This window comes from Notamacropus eugenii, chromosome 2, assembly GCF_028372415.1.
Source record: "Notamacropus eugenii isolate mMacEug1 chromosome 2, mMacEug1.pri_v2, whole genome shotgun sequence".
Lineage (NCBI taxonomy): Eukaryota > Metazoa > Chordata > Mammalia > Diprotodontia > Macropodidae > Notamacropus > Notamacropus eugenii.
Genome location: NC_092873.1, coordinates 441,627,104 through 441,651,343, shown reverse-complemented (window position 1 = coordinate 441,651,343; position 24,240 = coordinate 441,627,104). Strand labels below are relative to the sequence as shown.

The window sequence follows — 24,240 nt, the reverse complement described above, 5'->3', positions numbered from 1 at the left end:
TTTGGAAGAGTAAAAAGCAACACATTAAAAAATGTAAAGTAAAGAGATTTATCAGTACCTGATCTTAAACTAAATTAGAAGGTAGTAATTATCAAAACTATCTGGCACTGGCTAAGAAACAGAAAAGTAGATCAATGGAACAGAATAGACATGCAATTTAAAGCAGCAAATAAATATAATAACTTTGTATTTGGCAGGTACGAAGACTTAAGTTTGGGGAATAAGAATTCATTATTTGGTAAAAATTGTTAGGAAAATTAGAAAGCAGTATAGCAGAAATTGGGCATAGACCAATATCTTATACCAAATGGATACATGGTCTAGATATAAAGAGATATTACAAAAAAATTTGAAGAACATGAACTATACAACTTATCAGACTTATAGATAGGTGAACAATTTATGAATAATCAAGAGGTAGAGAGCAGTGAGGTGTAAAATGGATAATTTCAATTATATTAAATTTATACATATATATGCAAATAAAACAAATATAGCCCAGATCAAAAGCAAAGCAGAAAACTGGGGAAAATTTTTTCATAGTTTCTCAGATAAAGGCCTCATATCTCAAATATATAAAGAACCTTCTAAAACCCATAAGAATATAAGTTATTCCCCAGTTGATAAATGATCAAAGAATATAAACAGACAGTTTTCAGATGAAAAAATCAAAATAATTTATAGGCGTATTAAATAATTATTGATTAGATAAATGCAAATTAAAACAACTTTAAGATATCATTTTATACCTATCAGATTGGCTAAAATGATTGAAGGGAAAAGAGACAAATGTTACAGGGGATATGAAAAAATTGGGGTCCACTAATAAACTGTTGGGGAAACCGTGAACTTGATTCAACCATTTTGGAGAGCAATCTGGAATTATGTCCATAGAGTTATTAAATTGCCTATACCCTCTGACCCAAGCAATACCACTACAGGTTTATTTCCAAAGATGATTAGGGAAAAAGGAAACTACCTGCATGTTCTAAAATCTTTATACCAGCTCTCTTTGTGGTGACAAAAAACCTGGAAATTGCAGGGATGCATGTCAGTTGGAGAATGACTGAACAAGCTGTTTGATGAACATTGTGTACTATAAGAAATCATGAGTTCATTGATTTTAGAAAAACATGGAAAACATAGAAAAAACATAGAAAGAAAGCATTTATTTAATTCAAGTGAGTAAGCATTTATTGAGTATACTATATTTCAACTGTTGTGCTAAAAGGTGGGGATTAAATAAGCAGAGTTCCTGCCTTCAAGGATCTCACAGTCTAAAGGATTAATAGCGATTTGTAGTATAGGGTGGGACTAGGGGAAGGAAAGAAATAAGCATTCACATGGTGCCTACTATGTGCCTGGACTGCACCAAAGCATTTTTTTTTTTTGCTGTTTGTTTGTTATAAATATCTCATCCTATCCTCACAACAACCCTGTGAAGCAGGTGCTATTTCCTCCAACTGGGGCAAACAGAGGTTAAGTGACTTGCCCAGGGTCACATAGTAAGTGTCTGAAGCTAGATTTGAATTCATGTCTTCCTGACTCTAGGCCCAGAACTGTATCCATTACATCCTCAAATGCCTTTATTTGAACAGTGATGCAAAAATTTTAAATAAAATGTTAGTTAATAAAACATTTGTACATTAGCTATGTCTGAAAATATATGTCTCTTTCTGTATTTTAAGTTCATCACTCACATTTCCAGAGGCAAGTAACATGTTTCAGCATTTTTTTTTTGCCCTCATGGTTTTTTATTTCTTTGATCAGTTTTAAAAGTCTTTCAAAGTTGTTTTTCTCTGTAAAGTTGTTTTTATTCTAAAGAGTTATTCTCCTGGTACTTTTCATCAATTCTTGTAGACGTTCCTAATTTTCTTAGAAATTGTCCATTTAGTCATTTCTTATGGTACGTTAATATTCCATTACATTGATAGACCACAATTAGTTCAGCTGTTGCTTAATAGTAAGATAACCCTTTAGTTTTCAATATTTGGCTACCAGGAAAAGATACGTTATGAATATCTTTTGAACATACAAGTGCTTTTCCTCTGTTTGATTTATAAACATAAGCATAGCAGCAGCAGTAGTAGCAGCAGCAGCAGTAGTAGTAGCAGCAGTAGCAGTAGTAGTAGTAGTAGTAGTAGTAGTAGTAGTAGTAGTAGTAGTAGTGGTAGCAGCAGCAGCAACAGTGGTAGGAGTAGTAGCAGGAGCAGCAGCAGCGTATACTAAAATTATGGCGAGGTCATTTCCTAGTTTCATTAACATTGTACTAGTGTATCTGTTTCCTGAAACCTTTCCAAAATTTGTCATTTTCCTCTTTGGTCACCCTTGCCAGTTCAATGAGTATGAAGTGGAACCTCAAAGTTATTTTAATGTGAATTTCTCTATTTGTTACTGAATTGAAGCATTTTTGGAATAGTTATTCAGAGCTTGTGCCCCTTCCTTTGAAGACTGCCTGTTGACATCCTTTTACCACTTGTCTACTGGAGAATGGCTCTTAATGTTATAACTTTGAATTAGTTCTTCATATTCCTTATGTATCTTGGATATAGGACCATTATCTGAGAACTTTGCTTCTTTCTTTCTTTTTTTTTTTTTATCACTTCCCTGTTTTCTTTCTATTTTTGCTAAATTAGATTTGCTATTACAAAAATGATTCAATTTTATATAATCAAAGTAATCCATTTTATCTTCTGTAATCTCTGTTATTTGTTTACTCATACATTTTTCTCTATTACTAAATCTCTAAAGTAATATATTTCTTGCTCTTCTGATTTGTCTATGGTGTGACCCAGATCATGTATTCATTTGGAGCTTATCTTGGCGTATGATATGAGGTTTTGGTATAAACCTAACTTCTGCCTGACTTCTGTTGAGTTTTGTGAAATGTTTTTGTTTTTCAAAAAGTGATTCCATTCCCCAGTAACTGGGATCACTTTATTGAACACAATGCTAGTGTCTATGTTATTTATCTGCTCTGTTCCACTGAGACTTCTTTTTAAAAACCAGTATCAAGTTGTTTTAATGATTACTACTTTTTTGTATAGTTTAAGATCTGGTTCTGATAGATCATTTTCCTTCTTGTTTTTCCCCATTATTAACCTTTTAATTCTCCATCTCCACAGGAATGTATTTATTATTTTTTCTAACTCCGTTAAATATTCCTTTGGGATTTTTATTACCCAGCTGCCTGAATGGGGATCCAGCTAACTGGGTAAGTCAACTCCTCCTCTCCTATATGTCTCCCCCTCCCCTTCCTTCCCCTATCCAAAGGAAGGCAATTTGGATGGCCAGAGGATGCCCAATTGACGAGGTTTACTGGCTAGATTTCTCCCTTCCCTTCCTTTCCCTTCCCTTCTCTCTTTCTCCTCCCCTTTCTTCCCTCCCCTTCCCTTCTCCTTAAACCTAGTACTCTCTGAAGCCCATAGATAGGACAATACTAGGCCCCTGCCCAAGCTCCACTTACAGGTTGTTTTCTGCGCCCTCCTAGCTTAAGAGTGATTATCAATAGTAACTGTTGCTATTTCTCTCCCAGCTTGATTTAGTTATTTTTCTTTGGCTCATTAAAGGGGCCATCGCCTGACTACTTAAACAGACCTATTCACTGAATGGGCATTATCTCACCCTAAGTGAGTACCTGATAGGCCTTGGCCTAAAGGAACCAAGGTCTCCCAGTGCATCTTGGGTCATCTCCAGTCATCCTGATGAATATCTGGTCAATGGATCCAAATGGCTCAGGAGGAGAAAGTGAGGCTGCTGACCTTGCACAGCCCTCCCTCACTCAAAACAAAGTCAAGCGAAGTCATCCATCATTTCTCTAAAGACATGGTCTTCTTCAACAAAAGATGAACACAACAGTGAGACACTGATTAAGTACAATGTAAATTAAATTAGGTAATATTGTCATTTTTATTATATTGGCACCACTTACCCAAGAGGAAGCAATATTTATCCACTTATTTAGATATGTCACTTTTGCAAAGAGTGTTTTATAGGTGGATTTATATAGTCCCTGAGTGAATCTTGGTAGTTATATTTCCAAATATTTTATAGCTTATGCAAAATTTAGCCCTTTGCCACTTGATAGTTTAATTACTGCAGTATACAATAATATCAGTCTCCTAATAGTCTTCTTCCCTTCCCCTGTTCTCCTCCCCTGCCTATCACCATCACTTCCCTCCAGTTGAACCTATGAACTACTATCACACTAATTTTTCTTCTTTAATTATCCTTGTCCTCTGCTCAAAAACCTCCAAAGGTTGCCCATTATCTGCAGCAAAAATTCAGTTCAATTCAATTTAAACAATAGTTAAGTGTCTATAATATATAAGGCTCTATTTTAGCTATTATGAAGAGGAAAAAACAGAAAGTTTCTACTTTCAAAATGTTTGACCTCTCAGCTTCCTAAAAAGATCACAAATATTTGTTAAACCTCCCCCTTTTTCTTGGTAATTCATGATGAGGCCTTTCTCCATGAATTAGACCTATGGTCTAACACCTTTCTGGTTTGATCCCCCACTCTTCCTGTTCAAGAACCATATACTCAATACATTTTCCTAATTTGATGTTCTTTCAGGAAACACACCTTGCCTTTCCTTATCCTGATCTCTTTCTACCCCTACCCTCCAGTACTTAACAAAATCAGTCTATTCTTTTCTGATCAACAAAGTCTTATCTATCTTTCAAAGGTAATTTCAGGCAGAAGAGTCTTTTCCTTCTAAATTCCTTCTGTGCTTGTTTGTGTAACCCATTCTTATGGAACTTACCTTATACTGATTTATACTCTAGTTATTTGTATACACAGCTTATTTCTTCTCCTAACGATAGCTCCCTTGAGGGTAGAGATCAAGTTTTGTGCTATTTTTTTTTATCTCTGTTTCAAACTTCATAAAATTATTCATTTCTATATTTGACTTAACAGTGGTTTCGAGGAAAGTGTTTTGTAAATATTACAGTTTGAGATAATAACATCAAATGTGAATTACTGCTATCATTAAATCCTCCAAAGTGCCTAGCATGATTTCTTAGTTATATCAGACATTCAATGCATATTTACAGGCTCCTGCGACCACCAATTTTAAGGGTCATACAGTGCATGAGAAAGTTGTACTCTTAGAGAATAGGAAAGGATCCAGCAGGTATGGCTAAGAAAATAAAGATCACTGGCTTCATAATACTATCAGACAACAGAACCTAGATGGGGAACTAAAAGAGCCTTGAGGATTGTGGGTCAGAGGTTCCTAAACTTATTTGGCCTACTACAGTCTTTTCAAAAAATAAAAAAACAAAACAAAACAAAAAAACAGAATAAGATAATTATATTAATTTTACTTATTTTTAGTGTTCTACAATCACTACTATCAAACTTAGGTTTTTTCCCCCCTACCTATCCCCCACCATCCCCGTCCCTCCCTGAGATAGCATACAGTTCTATATAGGATATACATATACATTCCTATTGAATACATTTTCACTATAGTGATGCTGTGTAGAAGAACTAAAATAAATGGGAGAAATCATATAACAAACCAAAACATTGAACACACACACACACACACACACACACACAAATGATCTGCTACATTCTGAGATTGAATTCCATGGTTCTTTCTCTGGATATGGAAGGCATTTTGCCTTAGAAGATCATTGGGAATTTTTTTTTTTTTTAAGTTCTTACATTGCTATGAAGATCCAGGTCTACCAGAAAAAACTCTCGCACAGTGTGGTCGTTGCTGTGCACAAAGTTCACCTGGTTCTTCTCCTTTCACTCAGCATCAGATCATATAAGTTTTTCCAGGCCTCTCTGAAGTCTTCTTGTTCATCATTTCTTATAGTGCAATAGTATTTCATTACATTCATATACCATAATTTATTCAGCCATTCCCCAGTTGATGGGCATCCTCTGGATTTCCAGTTCTTGGCCACTACAAAGAGTGCTGCTATAAATATTTTCGTACATGTGGGACCCTTTCCCATTTTTTATCATCTCTTGGGGATACCATCCTAGAAGCGATATTGCTGGGTCAAAGGGTATGCACATTTTTGTAGCCCTTTGGGCATAGTTCCAAATTGCTCTCCAGAATGGTTGGATGAGCTCACGGCTTGACTAACAATGAATTAGTGTTCCAACTCTCCCACATCCTCTCCAACGTTTATCATTTTCCTAGAACAAGATAATTATAGACCAATTTCACTAATGAATATAGATGCAAAAATTTTAGATAAGATATTCACAAAAAGATTACAGCAAGTTATCATGAGAATAATACTTTTATGAGGTAGGATTTATACCAGGAATGCAGGGCTGGTTCAATATTAGGAAAACTATCAGCATAATTGATCATATCAATAACAAAGCTAACAGAAACCATATGATTGTGTCAGTAGAAGCTGAAAAAGCTTTTGACAAAATACAACACCCATTCCTGTTGAAAACACTGAAGAGCATAGGAATAAATGGAGTCTTCCTTAAAAGGATGTGTAACATCAACCTAAAACCTTCAGCAAGCATTATATATAATAGGGATTAGCTAGATGCATTTCCAATAAGATCGGGGTGAAACAAGGATGTCCATTATCACCACTGTTATTCAATATGGTACTAGAAATGTTAGCGTTAGCAAGAAGAGAAGAAAAAGAAATTGAAGGAATTAGAATAGGCAAAGAGAAGCTAAGTTATCACTCTTGCTGCAGACAATATGATGATATACTTAGAGAATCCTAGAGAATCAAGTAAAAAACTGCTTGAAAAATAAGCAACTTTACAAAGTTGCAGGTTATAAAATAAACCCACCTAAATCATTTGCATTTCTATATATTACTAACAAAGTTCAACAGAAAAAGAAAGAAAGAGAAATCCTATTTAAAGTTACCTTAGACACTATAAAATAATTGAGAGCCTACCTGCTAAAACAAACCCAGGGATTATATGAACAAAACTACAAAATACTTTTCACATACATAAAGGTAGATCTAAATAATTGGAAAAAATGTCAATTGCTTGTGGGTAGGCTGAGCTAATATTATAAAAATGATAATTCTACCTAAATTCATTTACTTATTCAGTACCATACCAAACTACCAAAAATTATTTTATAGAACTAGAAAAAAATAATATAAAAATTCACCTGGAAGAACCAAATTTCCAGAATATCAAGGAAATTAATGAAAAGAAATGCTAGAGAAGGTGGCCTAGCCATACCAGATCTCAAATTATATTATAAAGCAGCAATCATCAAAACTACTTTGTACTGACTAAGAAATAGAGGGATAGTGGAATAGGTTAGGTACACAAGATACAGCAGTCAATGATTATAGCAGTCTAGTGTTTCATAAACCCAAGGACCCTAGCTTCTTGGATAGGAACTCACTGTTTGACAAGAACTGTTGGGAAAACTGGGAAATAGTGAGGCAGAAACTGGGCATAGATCAACGTCTAACACTGTATACCAGAATAAAGTCCAAATGAGTACACAATCTAGGTATAAAGGCTGATAGTATAAACAAATTAGGGGTGCAAGGAATAGTTTGTCAAACTTATGTGAGAATGGAGGAATTTATGAGCAGACAAAAGACAGAGAACATTATGAAATGCAAACCAGACTATTTTGATTACATTAAATTGAAAAGTTTGTGCACAAACAAAGCTAATGCAACCAAGATTAGGAGGGAAGCAGAAAACTGAGAAAGAATTTTTACAACTAGTGTCTGTGATAAAGGCCTCATTTCTAAAACATATATAGAACTGAGTGAAATTTAGAAGAATACAATTCCCCAGTTGAAAAATGGTCAAAGGATAGGAACAGGGAGTTTTCAGAGGAGGAAATTAAAACTATCTATAGACATATGAAAAAATGCTCTAAAGCATTATTGATTAGAGAGATGCAAATCAAAACAACTCTGAGGTACCACATCACACCTATCAGATTGGCTAACATGACAAAACAGGAAAATAATAAATGTTTGAGAAGATGTGGGAGAGTTGGAATCCTAATTCATTGGTGGTGGAACTGTGAATTGATCCAGTCATTCTGGAGAGCAGTTTGGAACTATGCCCAAAGGTCTATAAAAATGTGCATCCCCTTTTATCCAGCAATATTGCTTCTAGGGCTGTATCCCAAAGAGATCATAAATATGGGGAAAGGACCTACATGTACAAAAATATTTATTCTAACTCTGTTTGTGGTGGCCAAGAACTGGAAATCGATGGGATGCCCATCAATTGGGGAATGACTGAACAAGTTGAGGCATATGAATGTAATGGAATACTACTGTGCTATAAGAAATGATGCACAGGTGGATTTCAGAAAAAACCTGGAAAGACTTATATGAACTGATGCTGAGTGAAGTGAGCAGAACCAGGAGAACATTATACACAGTAACAGCCACAGTGCGTGAAGACTGATTTATGCCCTTCTCAGCAATGCAAGGACCTAAAATGTTTCCAAAGTACTCATGATGCAAAATGCCATCCCCATCCAGAGAAAGAAGTATGGAGTCGGAACACAGAGTGAAGCAGACTGTTTTTTGTTACATTTTATTTTGTTTTTCTCATGGTTTCTCCCATTTGTTATAGTTCTTCTGTGCAACATGACTAATGTGAAAATGTGTTTAATAGATATATATATATATGAATAGAGCCTATATAAGATTCCATGCTCTCTTGGGGAGGAAAGAGGAAGGGAGGCCAATGTTGAAAACTGAAAAAAATAAATTAATAAATTTATGGACAAAAAGAATACATGCCTTTCCCCAGGGGTACATACAGCACAGAGAAACACAAATACAGGTGTACCAGGAAAGATACCAAAGTTACCAGACTCCTCAACGTTCTCCATCTTTCCTGTATCTTACCTGATTCTTTTTCTTTCTCTTTACACCCACCAGGCTCTGCACATATAATGATCAGGTTAGGAACACCAGTCTATAAGCCTGATTTCTCCTTAATTGTAAAGGTTCCCTAAAGTCAGATTCAGAGAGGGGGAAAGACTAATGCTTTCCTCTGGGCTTTTGATTGCTGTTTCTTTGCTTTCATAGCTCAACTACTTTGCCTTCTTGAGGCAAGTGAAGAAAGTAAATGAATGATGAATGAATGAATACATGAATAACAAAGATGGCAATTTGTCAGTGAAGTCCACCATGTTCTAATTTCTTTTTAAAAAATATTTATTTGTTTTTAGTTTTCAGCATTCATTTTTATGGCATTTCAAGTTTTAAATTTCCTCCCTTCCTTTCTTCCCCCCTCCCCAAGACGGCATGCAATCTGATATAGGCCATACTAGTACGATCATATTAAACATATTTCCACATTAATCATATTGTAAAGAAGAATTAGAGCCAAAGGGTAAAACAACATGAAAGAAGAAACAGAAAAAAGAGGGAGAGAAAATATTGTTCTTCCACCTGCATTCAGATTCCATAGTTCTTTTTCTGAATGTGGATATCATTTTCCATCATGAGTCTTTTGGAATCATGTTCTGATTTCTGAGCTTTTTTCCTCTAATCCTGGAAAACCTATAATTTCTCTCACTCAGAAAGCAGTTGATGCTCATATAGTTGCTTTCCCTTACCCTAAACAAAATATTTCCTTTAGTAGAGTCAAAGTCTCTACTCCAAAAAAGGCATCTCCTATGAATATATTAGCACCAGAAAAGATCCTTTGAAAGATGTAGCAGATGTCATTCTGTTCAGCAATCAAGCAAGGCGTGGAGCCGGGATGTATATGCTCACCAAAAGTGTTTGTGCTGTTATGGAGTATGTCCAGCATAGAAACCAAACTGAATTTTTATGGGTGATGCAGTTCTCCAGTTGCTTCTGTAATGTGAATAATGATACACTAACGCTATAAATCTGAAACATTGTTGTCTTCTCAATTAGTTCTGAAGAACTATTCACATGGGGAATAACAAGTGGATGAAGAATGCTTCTTTTCTAGACTATGGTATACACCCACTGGGTTAATCTGTTTCTGGTTCATTTATACAATTTATCTTAGACTGAAGATGAATAACCAGGTGTTCCCAGAATTGAGGAGAGACTAAACACAGATTGAATTTCATTTGGAAAATTGTGTAATATTCAATGATTGCAATTCTCTTCCTGAAACAAAAGGGGCTAGTTATGCAATCGGTGTAAGTGGTAGATAGCCCAGATATTCCATGCGTATCCTTTTGATGGCCAAAGAATTCTAGGTCTTTCAAACATATTTGGTGGTGAATATATATAGGAGGATTATGTCCTGAGAGCTCGAAGGAACTTGTGAAGTGATTTAGTCCAACCCTCTCATTTTTTACACAGAAGGAAACTGAGACCTGGAGAGGTTAAGGTCCTCAATGTGATATTTAGCAAAGCCGAGATTTAGTCTGTTAACACCCAATCCTGTCAGCATAGTTGGAGGAAATAAAAGATCACAAATTCATTGAAAAAAGTAAAGTATCTTAATGTGTTATGAGACATCAGGGAAGAAAGTCATCTAAAACTCATGTAACAGGGTGATGTAACATGCATGAAAAGGATGGAACATATGGAATTAGTTTTCAAGGGTACAGTTTGCAATCACAGATGAATACACTCAGATAGTTCTGGTGAATTCTCCTTATAAATCCCTTTTCCCCCACAGAGACCTCTGTCAGTGGCTTTTGGGTAAGGAAAATTCCATGTCTGAGGAAACATCCAGCCTCCATGCTGGGTATTTTATTTGTCTATGTGGCTACTGGGTGCTATGTCATCTGTCTTTTATAATGCTTAAATAACCATTTCTGAAAAGCCTTTGTGCTTTAGCTGTCTATATGACAGGAGACTGTCCTGTAGTTCCCCCAGTTTGCAGAAGGTTTTAACTTGTGTGCAACAGCCTAAAGAACTTCCTTTTGGAAAGTATCCCTTTGCATGAGCCTTGTTCAGAGACTCGGGTAATGTGTCAAACTTGGGCACAGACTCTCACTCAGAGAAGTTGTGATCTGCCCAAGGTCACATGGCTAGTAATATGTTTAACTGTCAAATAAATAATGCCAGCAACAGGTGTAGATGTTTATAAGAACAGGAAATAATTTTGGCTGGAACCATTAGGGATGGATTCATGTGGAATGGGTCTTGAAGAATAAATATAATTCAGATTGGGGGGTGGGGTAGTGAAGAGAGGAGAGGAAAGCAGAAGGGTATTCCCAGCAGGGAGAACAATTTGAATGAAGGCACAAAAATAGGAATGTGCATAGCGTGTTAAGAAGACAATGGGGAGACCAGCTGGATGGCGCACAGGGTTTGTGTAGGACAGAAATGAGGAAATGAGAAATGAGTCTGGGCAGGTACAATAAGACCAGATAGGAGAGGTCCTTGAATCCCTGACTAAAGAGTATAGAGTTTTTCCTGGAGGTGATACCCTTAGCAGATTTCAGACACTTCTTTTTCATTTCGTGACTTTTTTTAGATATAAATGGACATTGTGAGCCTTTGTCACCATGTTTCACGCTACAGATTTGGTTGGCTCTTTCATCACCCCTTTTAGAATGTGAGGATGTTGAGTACACTAGACTACTCTTTGACTCACTTATAAATTGAAGCACTCAAACAATTTTACATCAATTTACTCCTCAATGTCTGCACATGCCCAGATGGCTGATCACTTCAAACGTGAAGGGCTCTTTAAAAATCGAGCATTCCAGCAGCCTTAACCGTCTACACATTATCCATTCCCAGAACCCTGATCACTTCCAAATAGAAGGCCTCTAGAAAATGTGAACGGCTTGAATAATTTTAAATTGCTCTGTGCTTTACGCGGTTATGTGCTTATGCACTTCACAGATTGAAGGACCCTCTCAATTTCAAGGCATTTCAATAATTCTAAATCAGTCTTCAGAACATGTGCATCTAAGCTTAATTCTGTAGTCGAATTCTGACACAGAGTCAATCGTGTAACCTGATGATGAAGAATAAAGTTGGTCTTCATTCTGAGTCTTAGAAAACATAGTAATAATTTAGACAACATTTCGAGAGTGGGTTTCTCTGATGGTTTTAGAGATCATTATGTGTTTCTTCCATAAGTACCCTAACCTGAAAGACATTTTTGCACACCTGAATGTGGAAATATCAGTGTGAAATTTTAGAATATTTTTCCATGGTAGGTAGGATTACATATTAGAATATAATCTAGGCTAATTAACTTCCAAATTAGAATAAAAACAATTTTGAAACAACTTAAAACTTATTTTACGAAATTAGAAAGTGTATTGTAGTAAATAACCTAACTGGTGATTTTTAACTAAAAAAACCCCAAAGTCTATATTCTAAACATTTGGGACTGACTATAATCGTCAGTGAAGAATGGTGGGAAAGCCTGAGGTTTTTAGCATTTAAATTCTTATGTATTCAGAGCTATAAATTATTAAATATTAGGGCCCCTGGAGGTTACACATGATGCTCATGCATGACTAAATAACTGAATACGATATCTATACTTTTGAAATTTGGAATGCTTTGAAATAGCTGCAAGAAAGCAAAGATGTAGAAAGAAAAAAACTAAAAGTGCCCGCATCCAGATTTCACAGAGAAACGCCATGGGAACTCTACACATGAAAGATTACAGGGTATGACCTATACGATAGATCACCCTACACAGTCATAAATTAAATTTACTGTAACAACCATCCAAAAAAGGGGGAGGGGGAATTACAAAGCCCAAACAATAAAGGGCAGACTAAAAATTAAAGGATATTGATCATTTATCTCAACAGAGAGAATGTAAAACCCTGACGTGATTAATGGTAGCATTACCAGAGGACCTCATGCAGCCTCCTATGTGCCCCATCAAGAAATGGACACTGTTCAAAATGTGTGTCCAGCTTGGGTTGTTTTTTTTTTTCAACATTGCAGCCAAAAGTTTTGTCCCCTGCAGCCACTGAAGCAGAATTGTGCCTCATTTTGAATTCAACATGAGGCTTTATTTGAAAATAAATAGGTGTGTAAATTCCAGGGTGGCAGGAGGGGATGGAGAGCAGTAGTGAAAAAAGAAACCCAACTCCATCTAATTCTGAAGTTCTTTCTTGGGCAAAATTCCCAGAGAATACAGTGGGAGTTTTTCCCAAGTAAACATGGCTCAATTGGGCTGAGACTATTTTCCCCAAACTGGGAAGGCTGAGCTATGTACATTCCCACCCTCAGCTCTCAAATAAATAACCAAGGGTGCTCCCTAGCAGCTGGGAAGGGGGACTAAAGATACATGGTAAGTATACCTCTGTTTTTAAATAAAAGTAAAGGCTGGATTTTAAGTAGAGGTTAGGGTCAGGCCAGGTCAGACATTTAATTCCTTGGGTCAAATCTCTTTAGTCTGTGACCTAGTAAGAGAGGAATCATGTTCTAAGTCTTGTCTAAAAGAGCACCCAAAACTAAACATTTTAATACAATCTGGACTAATTAGCCTTCCAAATTAGAATAAAGAGACACTACAAAAAGAGTAAAGTCCTTTTATTTTGTAGCAGTTAGAGAGTGCATTGCAATTCAATAATGAGGCATGTGAAAGGTTACGAGAAACAAATTACCCTGTTTTCCAAATTTCACAAACATATTTTTTTCAACACAATAGGATTAGCCATCACAAAGACTGTTTAAAATTTTGTTTCTTCATAAGGTAGAAAATCCAACCATGGAAAAGGACAACAGGGTGAACAGACTGAACAAAGAAATAAAATAGAAAAGACCAAGGTGGTATTGGGCTTGGTGTGAGGGAACTAGGGGGTGGAGTGTCCATTTGGCCCATTTTTCACAAATGAAAAATTCCTTTGTTGGCTAAGTTTCTTTACTCTTCTCTGGCCCAACAAAATTCCCCTTGCATTTTCAAGAACTCTGTTTTGTATCTATTCAGTAGAATATTCTCTGGGCTGCTCTATTTGTAGGGAAGCAGTGAATGTATACATGTGATGAACAAAGTAAATGTTATGCAAAAAATGCTGCAAAGAAAATTCTGAAATCTGAAATCTTTATCTTCTAGTCTCTTCGAGATTTTCTTGTGTGTTTATATTGGACAAAATTTCGGGTATGTGAGTTAGGGAAATATTTCATCATTCTGTGATGAAACTCCTCTGTTTCAGACTCTTAAGAGTGAAAGTAAATGAAGTTAGGTATAGTTCTGGTAAAATGTCAAAAGATTTGCACATAATAGATGGATCCTTTAAAATGTTGTAAAACTTGAATATTGAAAATGTAGTAATGGTAATAACTACTCTATAACCAGCGACCAAGGTCACTGGTGTTGTCAAATGGCTCAACCATCAGAAACGAATATGATGTTATCAGTGAAATGGATATTAAAGAAGAGGCATTACCATCTGCTTTGCTACTGTCCTCTAAGGACCATGGGACCTTTCTATCTAACTTGCAGCTAAAACCTCTCATATGTGTTGTATCTTTCATTTGAATGTGAGAAGTTTGATGAAGACTATAATTTGTTTTCTATTTGGATCCTCAGTGTTTTGTGCTTTGCACATATAAATCCTTACCAAATGCTTTTTTCATTCATGTATTCACTATGTAGGTACTTTTAAGAGTTATAAAACCCTTTCTTCACATCAATTTTGAGTTGAGTGTCGCAAGTATTATTAGGAAGTTAACTTAGAAATTTACAAAAATAAATTGCTGCGAAGACAGGACAGATGGTACCAATAATCACTCAGTGTTCTCCAATTACTGGTCTCCAGTAGAACATAAGATGTTTGAGGGCAAGCACTGTCCTTTGCACCGGGCCTGCCCGGGCCGTCACCTAGAAGCTTACCTCTCCTGTAAGCCACCCGCTATACTGGTCTTCCAGTGGTTCCGGCCCCCTCCTGTGGGGGAGGGGAATGACCAAACAGTACACCCGAGGAGGCTGCTCACTGCACTTTATTGCTTACCCCAGTCCTCCCGATCTTCCCGTGTTCCCCCTTATATACCCTGCCGTAGCTCCTCCCACGTTCCTCCCTGGAGGCAGAGCTCAGCTCCGTAAGGGGCGTTCCCAGCACCCGAAGGCGGGTTCTCACCCCCGGGCGTCTCTGGGCTCACCAGGGGGCCACGGTCCAGAGCTCAGCCTTCTACAGTCCTTCATTTTGCATTTTTATTTGCAGGATTTAGCACAGTTCTTTCTACATACTAGGAGCTTAATAAATATACTTGTTGGATTGAATTGTCTGATTAAGTGCCATGAGAGATTGGAAAATGTTAATGTAATGGTTTGTTCTGCTTCTCTAATGGTTTATGCTTGCCACAGAGTCCGGTGCTCACCACCACTGATCTTTCAAATCTGGGTTTATCATTTAAAAAAAAAAAAAGAATAAAATCAGTCATTTTTATTTCACCAATAAGAGATAATCTATATATAGTTCTAGCAAAATCTAGCAAAAATGAGAAGTAGCAAAATATTACCACATATAGTGTTACTGAGGGCCATACTCTTCAATTTTCTCATCATATGATAGGTTTTATCTTCAAATAAAGATTTTATTGTCTATATTTTATCTTCCAGTAAAATGCCCATTTCAGTATGTCTTCATAGTTTGATGCTTTTTATGGCTAAGATAAGATAGGAATGGTTTACAGAGGTAGCTTGGAGTAGCAGCCTTAAAGCTAAAGTTGCACCTCTGATACGCACTGTGTGACCTTGGGCAGATCACAAGATCTCAGTGTGCTTGGCAGCTGTCTAAGACTATGAAACACGGGTCTGCTCCAGGAGAACTCAGGATAGCAACATTTTTAGTATGTTCTGTCTGATACAGTATCCCTTGAGCTCTTTATGGAAGATTTTATTTTTAATTCCTCATTTTTCCAGCCTTGTTTTTAGAATTTGGACATTGTGTTAGGGTCAGGTTCTGCATACTTTTAGTAGAAATGTTTGGCTTTTTATTTTAACCTATTTTGTATTCTTTTGTGTCTTGCTACTACTGTCTCCATGTTTCTTCAAGGGTCTCAGGGGTGGTTCCAGCTTGGAGACCTGCAAGCTTTCATTGTGCCCAAAGAGGTTTGTTTCAGGGCAAAGTGTAACTGCTGCACTCTCTAATTTCCTGACCTGAGTTTGGATCTGGGAAACATCACTGTGGACTTGCTCTTGGTTGAGTCTGCAGCAGAGTGCTGCAGGTTCCAGGCTCAGAGCAACAGAATTGCAGGTAACTACTTGGTTTGAATTCCTTGCCCTGGTTATAGCTGAAAGTTTGCAAGGTTTGGAACTAGAACTGAGTCCTGATGCTAGAGTTAGAACTGTTCCTGCTCTTTGTCCAATAAACAGCCTCAGTCCTAGGTCTTCTCATTCCCCTGTGCCCTTAGGCACAAATTCCACTTTTAGTCTGCACTAAATCTGTGATTTGGAAGGGGCAGAGCTACCAACTCCTCCATGTGTAGGATCAGACTCCTCAATGAGGGATTCAGGATCTCTTACTATCCCAGAGAACTGCCACACTCCCTGTTTAAGGTCTAAACACTGGAAGACTCTATGCATGTCTATTCTGGTTAGACCATGTCCCCAGGGCTTCTTACAAGACCTCCATCTATCTCTCTATGCCAACCGAGGCTGAGAAGATGACTCTTTTTTTTCCCTTGGATTTCCTAATCATGACTCAAGTATGGTGCTATTGTAAGTTTTTGTGGAATAGTTGTGGGGGAAAGGAGCGAGGATGTACTGCTTCATCCCACTCAACCATGCTGGCTGACTTCTACCAGAAATATTGTTTCAAAAATATATTCTTCATCCAGGTATGGTGACTCTGGCCCACAGCTACTGCTCCTAGAAAGGATAAGGCTACTGGATTGCATAAGCTGGAGAGTTTTGAACTCAGCAGGATTGCAACCATACTTAGCTCAGGGTGCCTGTACTTAGCTGACACCAATGTGGAGAGGCCCTTAGAGTGGGGCACCACCAGGAGGCATGACCATCATGGCCCTGATCAGAAACAGAGAATGTCAAAACTCTCGTAAAAATCAATAATGGGGTTAGACCTGTATTAGCCACTTTATTTCCAGGCTGAGCAAGGTAGAAAGACCCAATGTTTAAAAAAATAGTTATAATGATACCTTTTGTTTCTACATCACAGACATTTCTATATATTATACTACCTCATCTCTCTCACTCCTCTTTATCATCCTGGAAATTGAAACTTCCCTTGTAATAGAGAAAAGCAGTTAAGCAAAACCCAGCAAAAATGATTTTGTCTGACAGCGTCAACAAGCCAATAAATCAAATCAATAAACATTTATTAAGCACATACTATGTACTAGACACTGTACTAAATTCTGGGGATACAAAGTTTCATTAAAAAAGTCATTCACATTCTAATGGGGGAGACAACATGAAAGCAATTCTATACATACAAGATGTAGACAGAATAAATTAGAGGTAATCTCAGAGGAAAGACGTTGATGTTGAGGGTGAGTGGCAAAGGCTTCTTGCAGAAGGAAGAAGTTCAGTTGAGACTTGAAGGAAGCCGGGAAGCAGAGACAAGGAGGGAGAACATGCCAAGTGGGAGGTGGGGAAGGGAGCAGTCAGTGAAAATGCCTAGAGTCAGAAGATAGAGTGGTTTGTATGAGGAACAGCAAGGAGACCAGTATCACTGAATTGAAGAGTTTGTGGAGGAGACTAAGGGGTAAGAAGACTAGAAATGTTGAAAAGGAACAGGTTGCAAAGACTTTTCAGAACCCAAAATCATATTTTATATTTGATGCTGAAAGTTATAGGAAACCATTGGAATTTATTGATAGGGAAGTAACATAGTCAGACCTATGACTTAGGAAGATGATTTTGGCAGATTAATGGCAAATGGAGTTTTCAGCCTGCATCTCTTCTCACTTTTGGGGCTAAACTACTTTTGAAAGTCATCTATGCAGTATCTCTACTTCCTTTCCTCTAATTCTCTTAATTCTTTGTAATCTAGTTTCCAGCAGTATCACTGAATGGAAACTGCTCTCTCCAAAGTTACTAATAATAGTTGAATTACCTTAACTTTTAAAAAAATTGATTTGTTTTCAGTGTTCAACAATCACTTCCATAAGTTTTAAATTTTCTCCCCATCCTCCTGCCTTCCTCAAGATGGCATGCAATCTTTTGTGGATTCTACACCTACATTCTTATTAAACATATTTTCACATTAGTCATGTTGCATAGAAGAATTAAAATGAAATGGGAGAAACCATGAGAAAATCCAAAACAAAACAAAACATAGCATAAGAGAAAATAGTCTGCTTCATTGTGCATTCTGATTCCATAGTTCTTTCTCTGGATGTGGATGGCATTTTGCATCATGAGTCCTTTGGGAATGTTTTAGCTCCTTGCGTTGCTGTGAAGGGCTGTCTATTAGAAACAGTCCTCGCACACTTTGGCTGTTATTGTGTAAAATATTCTCCTAGTTCTGCTCATTTCACTCAGCATCAGATCATATAAGTCTTTCCAGGTTTTTCTGAAGTCATTTCTTGTAGCATAATATTCCATTGCATTCTTATATCACAACTTGTTCAGCCATTCCCCAAATGATGGGTATTCCCTTGATTACCAGTTCTTGGCCACTATAAAAAGAAATACTATAAATATTTTTGTACATATGGGACCTTTTTCTATTTTTATGTTCTCTTTGGGATACAGCCCTAGAAGCAATATTGCTGGGTAAAAGGATATGCACATTTTTGTAGCCCTTTGAGCATTGTTACAAATTGCTCTTCAGAATGACTGGATCAGCTCACAGCTCCACCAACAATGAATTAGTGTTCCAATTTTCCCACATCTTCTCCAATATTTATCATCTTCCTGTTTTGCCATATTATCCAATATAATAGGTATGATATGGTACCTCGGAGTTGTTTTGATTTGCATCTCTTTAATCAATAATGATTTAGAGGTTTTTTTTTTCATATGACTAGAGATAGCTTTAATTTCTTCCTCTGAAAACTGCTTGTTCATATCCTTTGACCTAATTACCTTAACTAATGGGTTTCCCAATCCTTGACCTTTCTACAACTCTTGACACTGTGGATCATTCTTTTCTCTTTCTAGGATTCTGGGGTTGGTTTGTTTGGGTTTTCTGACACTATTCTCTCTTACTTTTTCTCTTACCTATCTGACCTCTCCTTTAGTTTCCTTTACTGTATCTTCACCCAGTTTTCTCCCATTCACTGTAGCTACATGGCTCTGTCTTGGAAACTCTTCTCCCTCTATTGCTACTTTTGCTTGGTAATCTCATCTACTCTCATGGATTCAATTATCTTTAAGGAGATGACTCTCAGATCTATTTATCCAGTCCTGACCTCTTTTTTGACTTCCAGTATCAACTGCTTATTATACATTTTGAGCTGGATGTCTTGATATACCTACTGTCTCTTCTGACACTAATACCACCCTGGTATAAGTCCTCATTATCTTATGCCTAGACTACTGCAGTAGTCTCTTTGCCCCATGTCTCTTTTCACTCCAGTTTATCCATTACTGATCTGTCAAAGTGATCTTCCAAAAGTGAATGTCTGACCCATCCCTGTCTGTTCAATAAACTTCAATAGTGTACTATTACCTCCACAGCCAAATATAAAACCCTCTATTTGGCTTTCAAAGTCCTTTATAGCTTTTATAACCCTATCTTTCTAGGGTTCTTATACTTTACTCTCTTCCAATTACTCTAGGATACAGTGGCACAGGCCTTTTTGTTGTTTCATAAGTACTTGATGATTTGATGATTGATTTTGCTGCCAGTTATATTACTAAAAATGTGAAGATATAAGAAGAGAGTCATAGGTCTATGAAGACAATATTTCTTGTATCTTTCTTTTAGTTTTGTGCTCTTTGGGGAATATACTCAGGAGTGCCATCACTGGGTGATATTAGTATAAGCAGCTCAATTTCTTTTCTCTCAAGATTCCAATTTCCCTCCAGACTTCTTGGATCAATTCACAGTTCCACAACAGTATATTAATGTGTGTATCTTCTTACAGCCTTCCCACTTCTTAAATCTCTCGCCATTCCAGCCCATCCTACATACCATCTACTTGACTGCCAAAGTAATTTTCCATAAGTGCTGATCTTCTGTCATTGACTATTTCTGATATTTTTTTTCAAATATCTGCCAATTTCCTGAGTGAAAAAGAAACCTCAGGCATATTAGTTTGTATTTCTACTAGTATACAAAAGAAGGTATTAGAAAAACAGGATAAATGAGGGGAAAAGGTTGTTCAGAAGCCAATGGTCAAGCCAAATGTAGAATGTGGGAGCTGAAGGGAAATACACTGATTCCCTGATAGGTACGTATTTCTTAACCAATCAATCAATTAACAAGCATGTATTAAGTGCCTATTATAAGCCAGGCACTATGTTAGTTACTAGAGATACAAAGTTTTTAAATATTTATGTATGTTTGTACATATGATATATACAAATACACACATAGCTATATACCCATATAAATATATATATTTAATATGCACATACATACATACACACATGGGTATGTGTATGAATATATATATATACATACACGTAATACAAACATACAAAAAACTTGACCTCAAAGAGTCTAATTCTATGAACATAAACAACATGCACACATAGAAGTAGGCACAAAATATATACAAAGGAAACATCAGACAATTAGAGAAGGTGACATTAGTAACTGATGGGCGTTAGGGAAGGCCCCATAGAGAAGTTATTCAAGCTAATCTTGGAAGGAACCTGGGCATTATATTCTGTGTTGTAAAAAGGGATATCATGACTAGAGGTGCGAAGCCAAGACGGAGGTGCAGAAGCAGGGACCTGCTTGATCTCCCCCTCCAAATCCTTCAAAATACCTGTAAAAATGACTCTAAACAAATTCTAAAGCAGTAAAAGCCACAAAGTGACAGGATGAAACAGAGTTCTAGTCCAATACAATTTAGAAGGATGATAAAAGGGTCTCATGTTCTATGCTCAGAGTGGAGTGGAGTGTAGCTTACCACAGATTGGACTGGAGCACACCTCAGGGTGCTGAATCATTAGCAGCTATAGTAGTTTCCAGACTTCTCAACTCACAAACACCAAAGACAGCTTCAAAGGTCAGTGGGAAAGTTCTCTCACCTGGGTGATAGAGGAGCATAGTTTGGCCCTAGCCCCAGGGCAGGAGCAGCCAGTGCAACAGTGAAGGCTACACCTGGAGCACTTAGCCTACATCAGGCAGGGGAATCCAGCAGCTGTTCAGGGTCTCAGTCCTGGACTGAGGTCTTGGAGCAAGGAGGAGTGCTGGAATGGCAGAGCTGATGGTGTCTGTGGAGAGGAAATCTTACTTGAAGATTCCAAGATAGAAAAGAGTGCTTATGGTTGCTCACATATCAGAGAACAGGCCGGGAGAGGAATAAACATCTCTCCTTTGACCATACTACATTGGATGAATTAAGAATTTACAGGTTCCTAGAGATATCTCTGAAAATAACTGCACAAAACCCCTGAAACTTGGGGCAGTATACCCTCAACTTAACAAAGAGTTCAAAAGTCAAGTAATTGGCTGGAAAAATGACCAAACAGAGGGAAAAATAAGACAATAGAAGGTTACTTGTTTGGTGAAAAGGTATTTTCTTATGTCCTTGGGGACAAGGATATAGAGCATACAACTAGAAGAAAACAACAAGATCAAGGCTCTTACATCCAAAAGAGCTCAAAAAAGATTTTGAAAATCAAGTAAGAGAGGTAGATAAAAGTAGAGGAAAAAATGGGAAGAGAAATGAGAGCAATGCAAGAAAATCATAAAAAAAATGAGTCAACAGTTTACTAAAGGAGACCCAAAAAATGCTAAAGAAAATAACACTTTTAAAAATAGAATAACCCAATGGCAAGAGGTCCAAAAGCCAAGGAGGAGAAGAATGCTTTAAAAAAGCAGAATTGGGCAAATGGAAAAGGAGGTCCAAAAGTTCACTGAAGAAAATAATTCTATAAAAATTAGAATGGAGCAAATGAATGTTAATGACAAATTATAAAACAAAACCAAAAGAATGAAAAAAAATAGAAGACAATGTATGGTATCTTATTGGAAAAACAATTGAACAGGAAAATAGATCCAAGAGCGGTGATTTAAAAATTATTTGTCTCCCTGAAAACCATGACCTGTAAGGGCCCCTCAGCGCTAAGAGTGCCTTCAGGCTTCCCTGACCCTAATTAAGCTCTCCGGCCGCGTAGTTTGCACCTGAATACCGTGCCTGTTAGATAACAATAGGTGTGCCCAGATCCGGGTCAGTCTCGAGGGTGGGGATGCTCCTCCCATCACGTTTCTCACAGGAAGAGGCAGAAATACACGAGATAGCTCGGTCTCACTCTTCGATTCCCTGCTGTTTTCTGGGGGGCCTCATGAGAACTCTAAGATTTAGAAGTTCCCACCTTTACCCGCCCAAGACTGTCCACATGGAATTGAGCTTCCACCCCCAACAGGAGAGGAAGAGTGGGGAGATGAGAGGGAATAAGTGAGTCTTACACTCGTTGGATTTGGCTTCAAGAAGGAATAATGTACACACTCAATTGGATGTAAAATCTATTTTACCTTTCAGGAAAGCAGGGGGAAGGGGGGAGAGAGAGGATAATAGAAGGGTTGGTGTATTGGGGGAAGGAGTAATCAAAAGCACACACTATTGTGGGGGACAGGTCAAGGGAGAGAATGAAATAAATGGAGGGCAAGACCAGATAGAGGGAAATGTGGTTAGTCTTTCACAACATGACTGTTATGGAAGTGTTTTGCATGGCTACACTTGTATGACCTAGATCAAATTGCTTGCTTTCTCAGTGAGGATGGGTGGGGAGGGAAGAAGGGAGAGAATGCAGACTCAAAGCTTTAAAAATGAATGTTAAAAATTGTTTTTGCATGCAGCTGGGAAATAAGATGTACAGGCAATGGGGTATAGAAATCTATCTTGACTTACAGGAAAAATAGAAGGAAGGGGGATGGGAGAAAGGAGGGTGATAGAAGGGAGAGCAGATTGGGTGAAAGGGTGGTTGGGGTGCACACTGTCCTGTGGTGGGGAGAGATGTGGAGAAAATTTGGAATTCAAAATCTTGTGGAAGTGAATGTTGAAAACTGAAAATAAATAAAATTATATAATAAAAAGGGATATCATTCTAGAAGTGGAGGATATATACCTATGAAAAGGTACAGATATGGAATATTGTGAGTAGGCAGTAGGGAGCTACTTGAGTCTTTTGAACAAGGCAGTGAGTGGTCAGATATCTGCTTTAGAAATATCACTTTGTTATTTATATGAAGGGCAAGATGGAGAAGGGACTAGAGAATGGAGAAGACTAGAGTGAGGAAGATTAGGCGACTAATATAATATTCAGGATAAGAAGTGAGTAGCTAGAAGAGTAGATGCGAGCTACAGTGGTGGAAATGAAAGATGATGCAGAGGTAAAATTGACAAGTCTTGGTGGTTAGGGTGAGGAGGGAGAAGTAAAAGAGTAAAGAATCAAGGATAGTAAACATGTATAACTTAAAGTATGGTGGTACCCACAACAGAATTAGAGAAGTCAAAAAGAAGAGTGTATTTTTAGGGAAAAAGTTGTATTATGTATGTATGTATTTATGTATGTCTGTATAATTTGTATATATATAATAATATATTGTCATATGTGTAATATTTGACATAGCTATCCTAACAACTTCACCAGGACAGTACTGAGATCCCACTGGCTTTAGGATCCGTTCACCAGAGATTAGACTGGCTTCTGAGCCCTCTGGAGTTTCCCAGTGAAGAGGGATTGAAGGCTTCTGTATGGCTTCTTGTGTAGTTCTAGAGTAGTCAGAAGCAATTCCTAGTGATTCTTTCTGTTTGGTCTTATTAGTCACTATTTCATCTGGTACCTTTTATAAAGTATGTGTCTGGCAACTGGACATTGTTAGAGTCTTTCATGTGACTACTTTAACTAAAAACGATGCACACTATTTTTAAGAAAACTGTACATATCAGAAGTTCTCAGTTACTTATATAATCATTTTTGTTCTTTATAGAACTTTTGTTTATGAAAATTAAGTTCATAATAATATATTTTAAAAAGCAGTTCTTTTCAAAATTGCTTAATAATATGATGAGGGAACATGACACAATTGTTCATTATTTCAAACATGCTGGCTTTCTAGTCCCAAAGTACTTTGAAGGGTATTTGAGTTAACATATTAAATTAGCATTTTTCTTAGCAATAATAGTGAAGATGAATCAAATTCATTTTATGACTAAAATTTCCTTCTGAAACTTGTGCTGTATATGGCAGACATTTAAAAAAAAACTAAGCACTGTAACTAGGTCAAT

The 24,240-nt window shown here is 37.2% G+C and overlaps 1 long non-coding RNA gene across 1 annotated transcript in view; it reads right to left on the bottom strand.

Moving 5' to 3' along the window:
- The window catches only part of LOC140524154 (uncharacterized), a 73,710-nt gene that overhangs the window by 2,100 nt on the left and 47,370 nt on the right, over positions 1-24,240 (bottom strand). The window contains exon 3 of the long non-coding RNA XR_011973583.1: positions 3,638-3,833. This is a non-coding gene — a long non-coding RNA (uncharacterized lncRNA). The remainder of the gene's footprint in view (positions 1-3,637; positions 3,834-24,240) is intronic.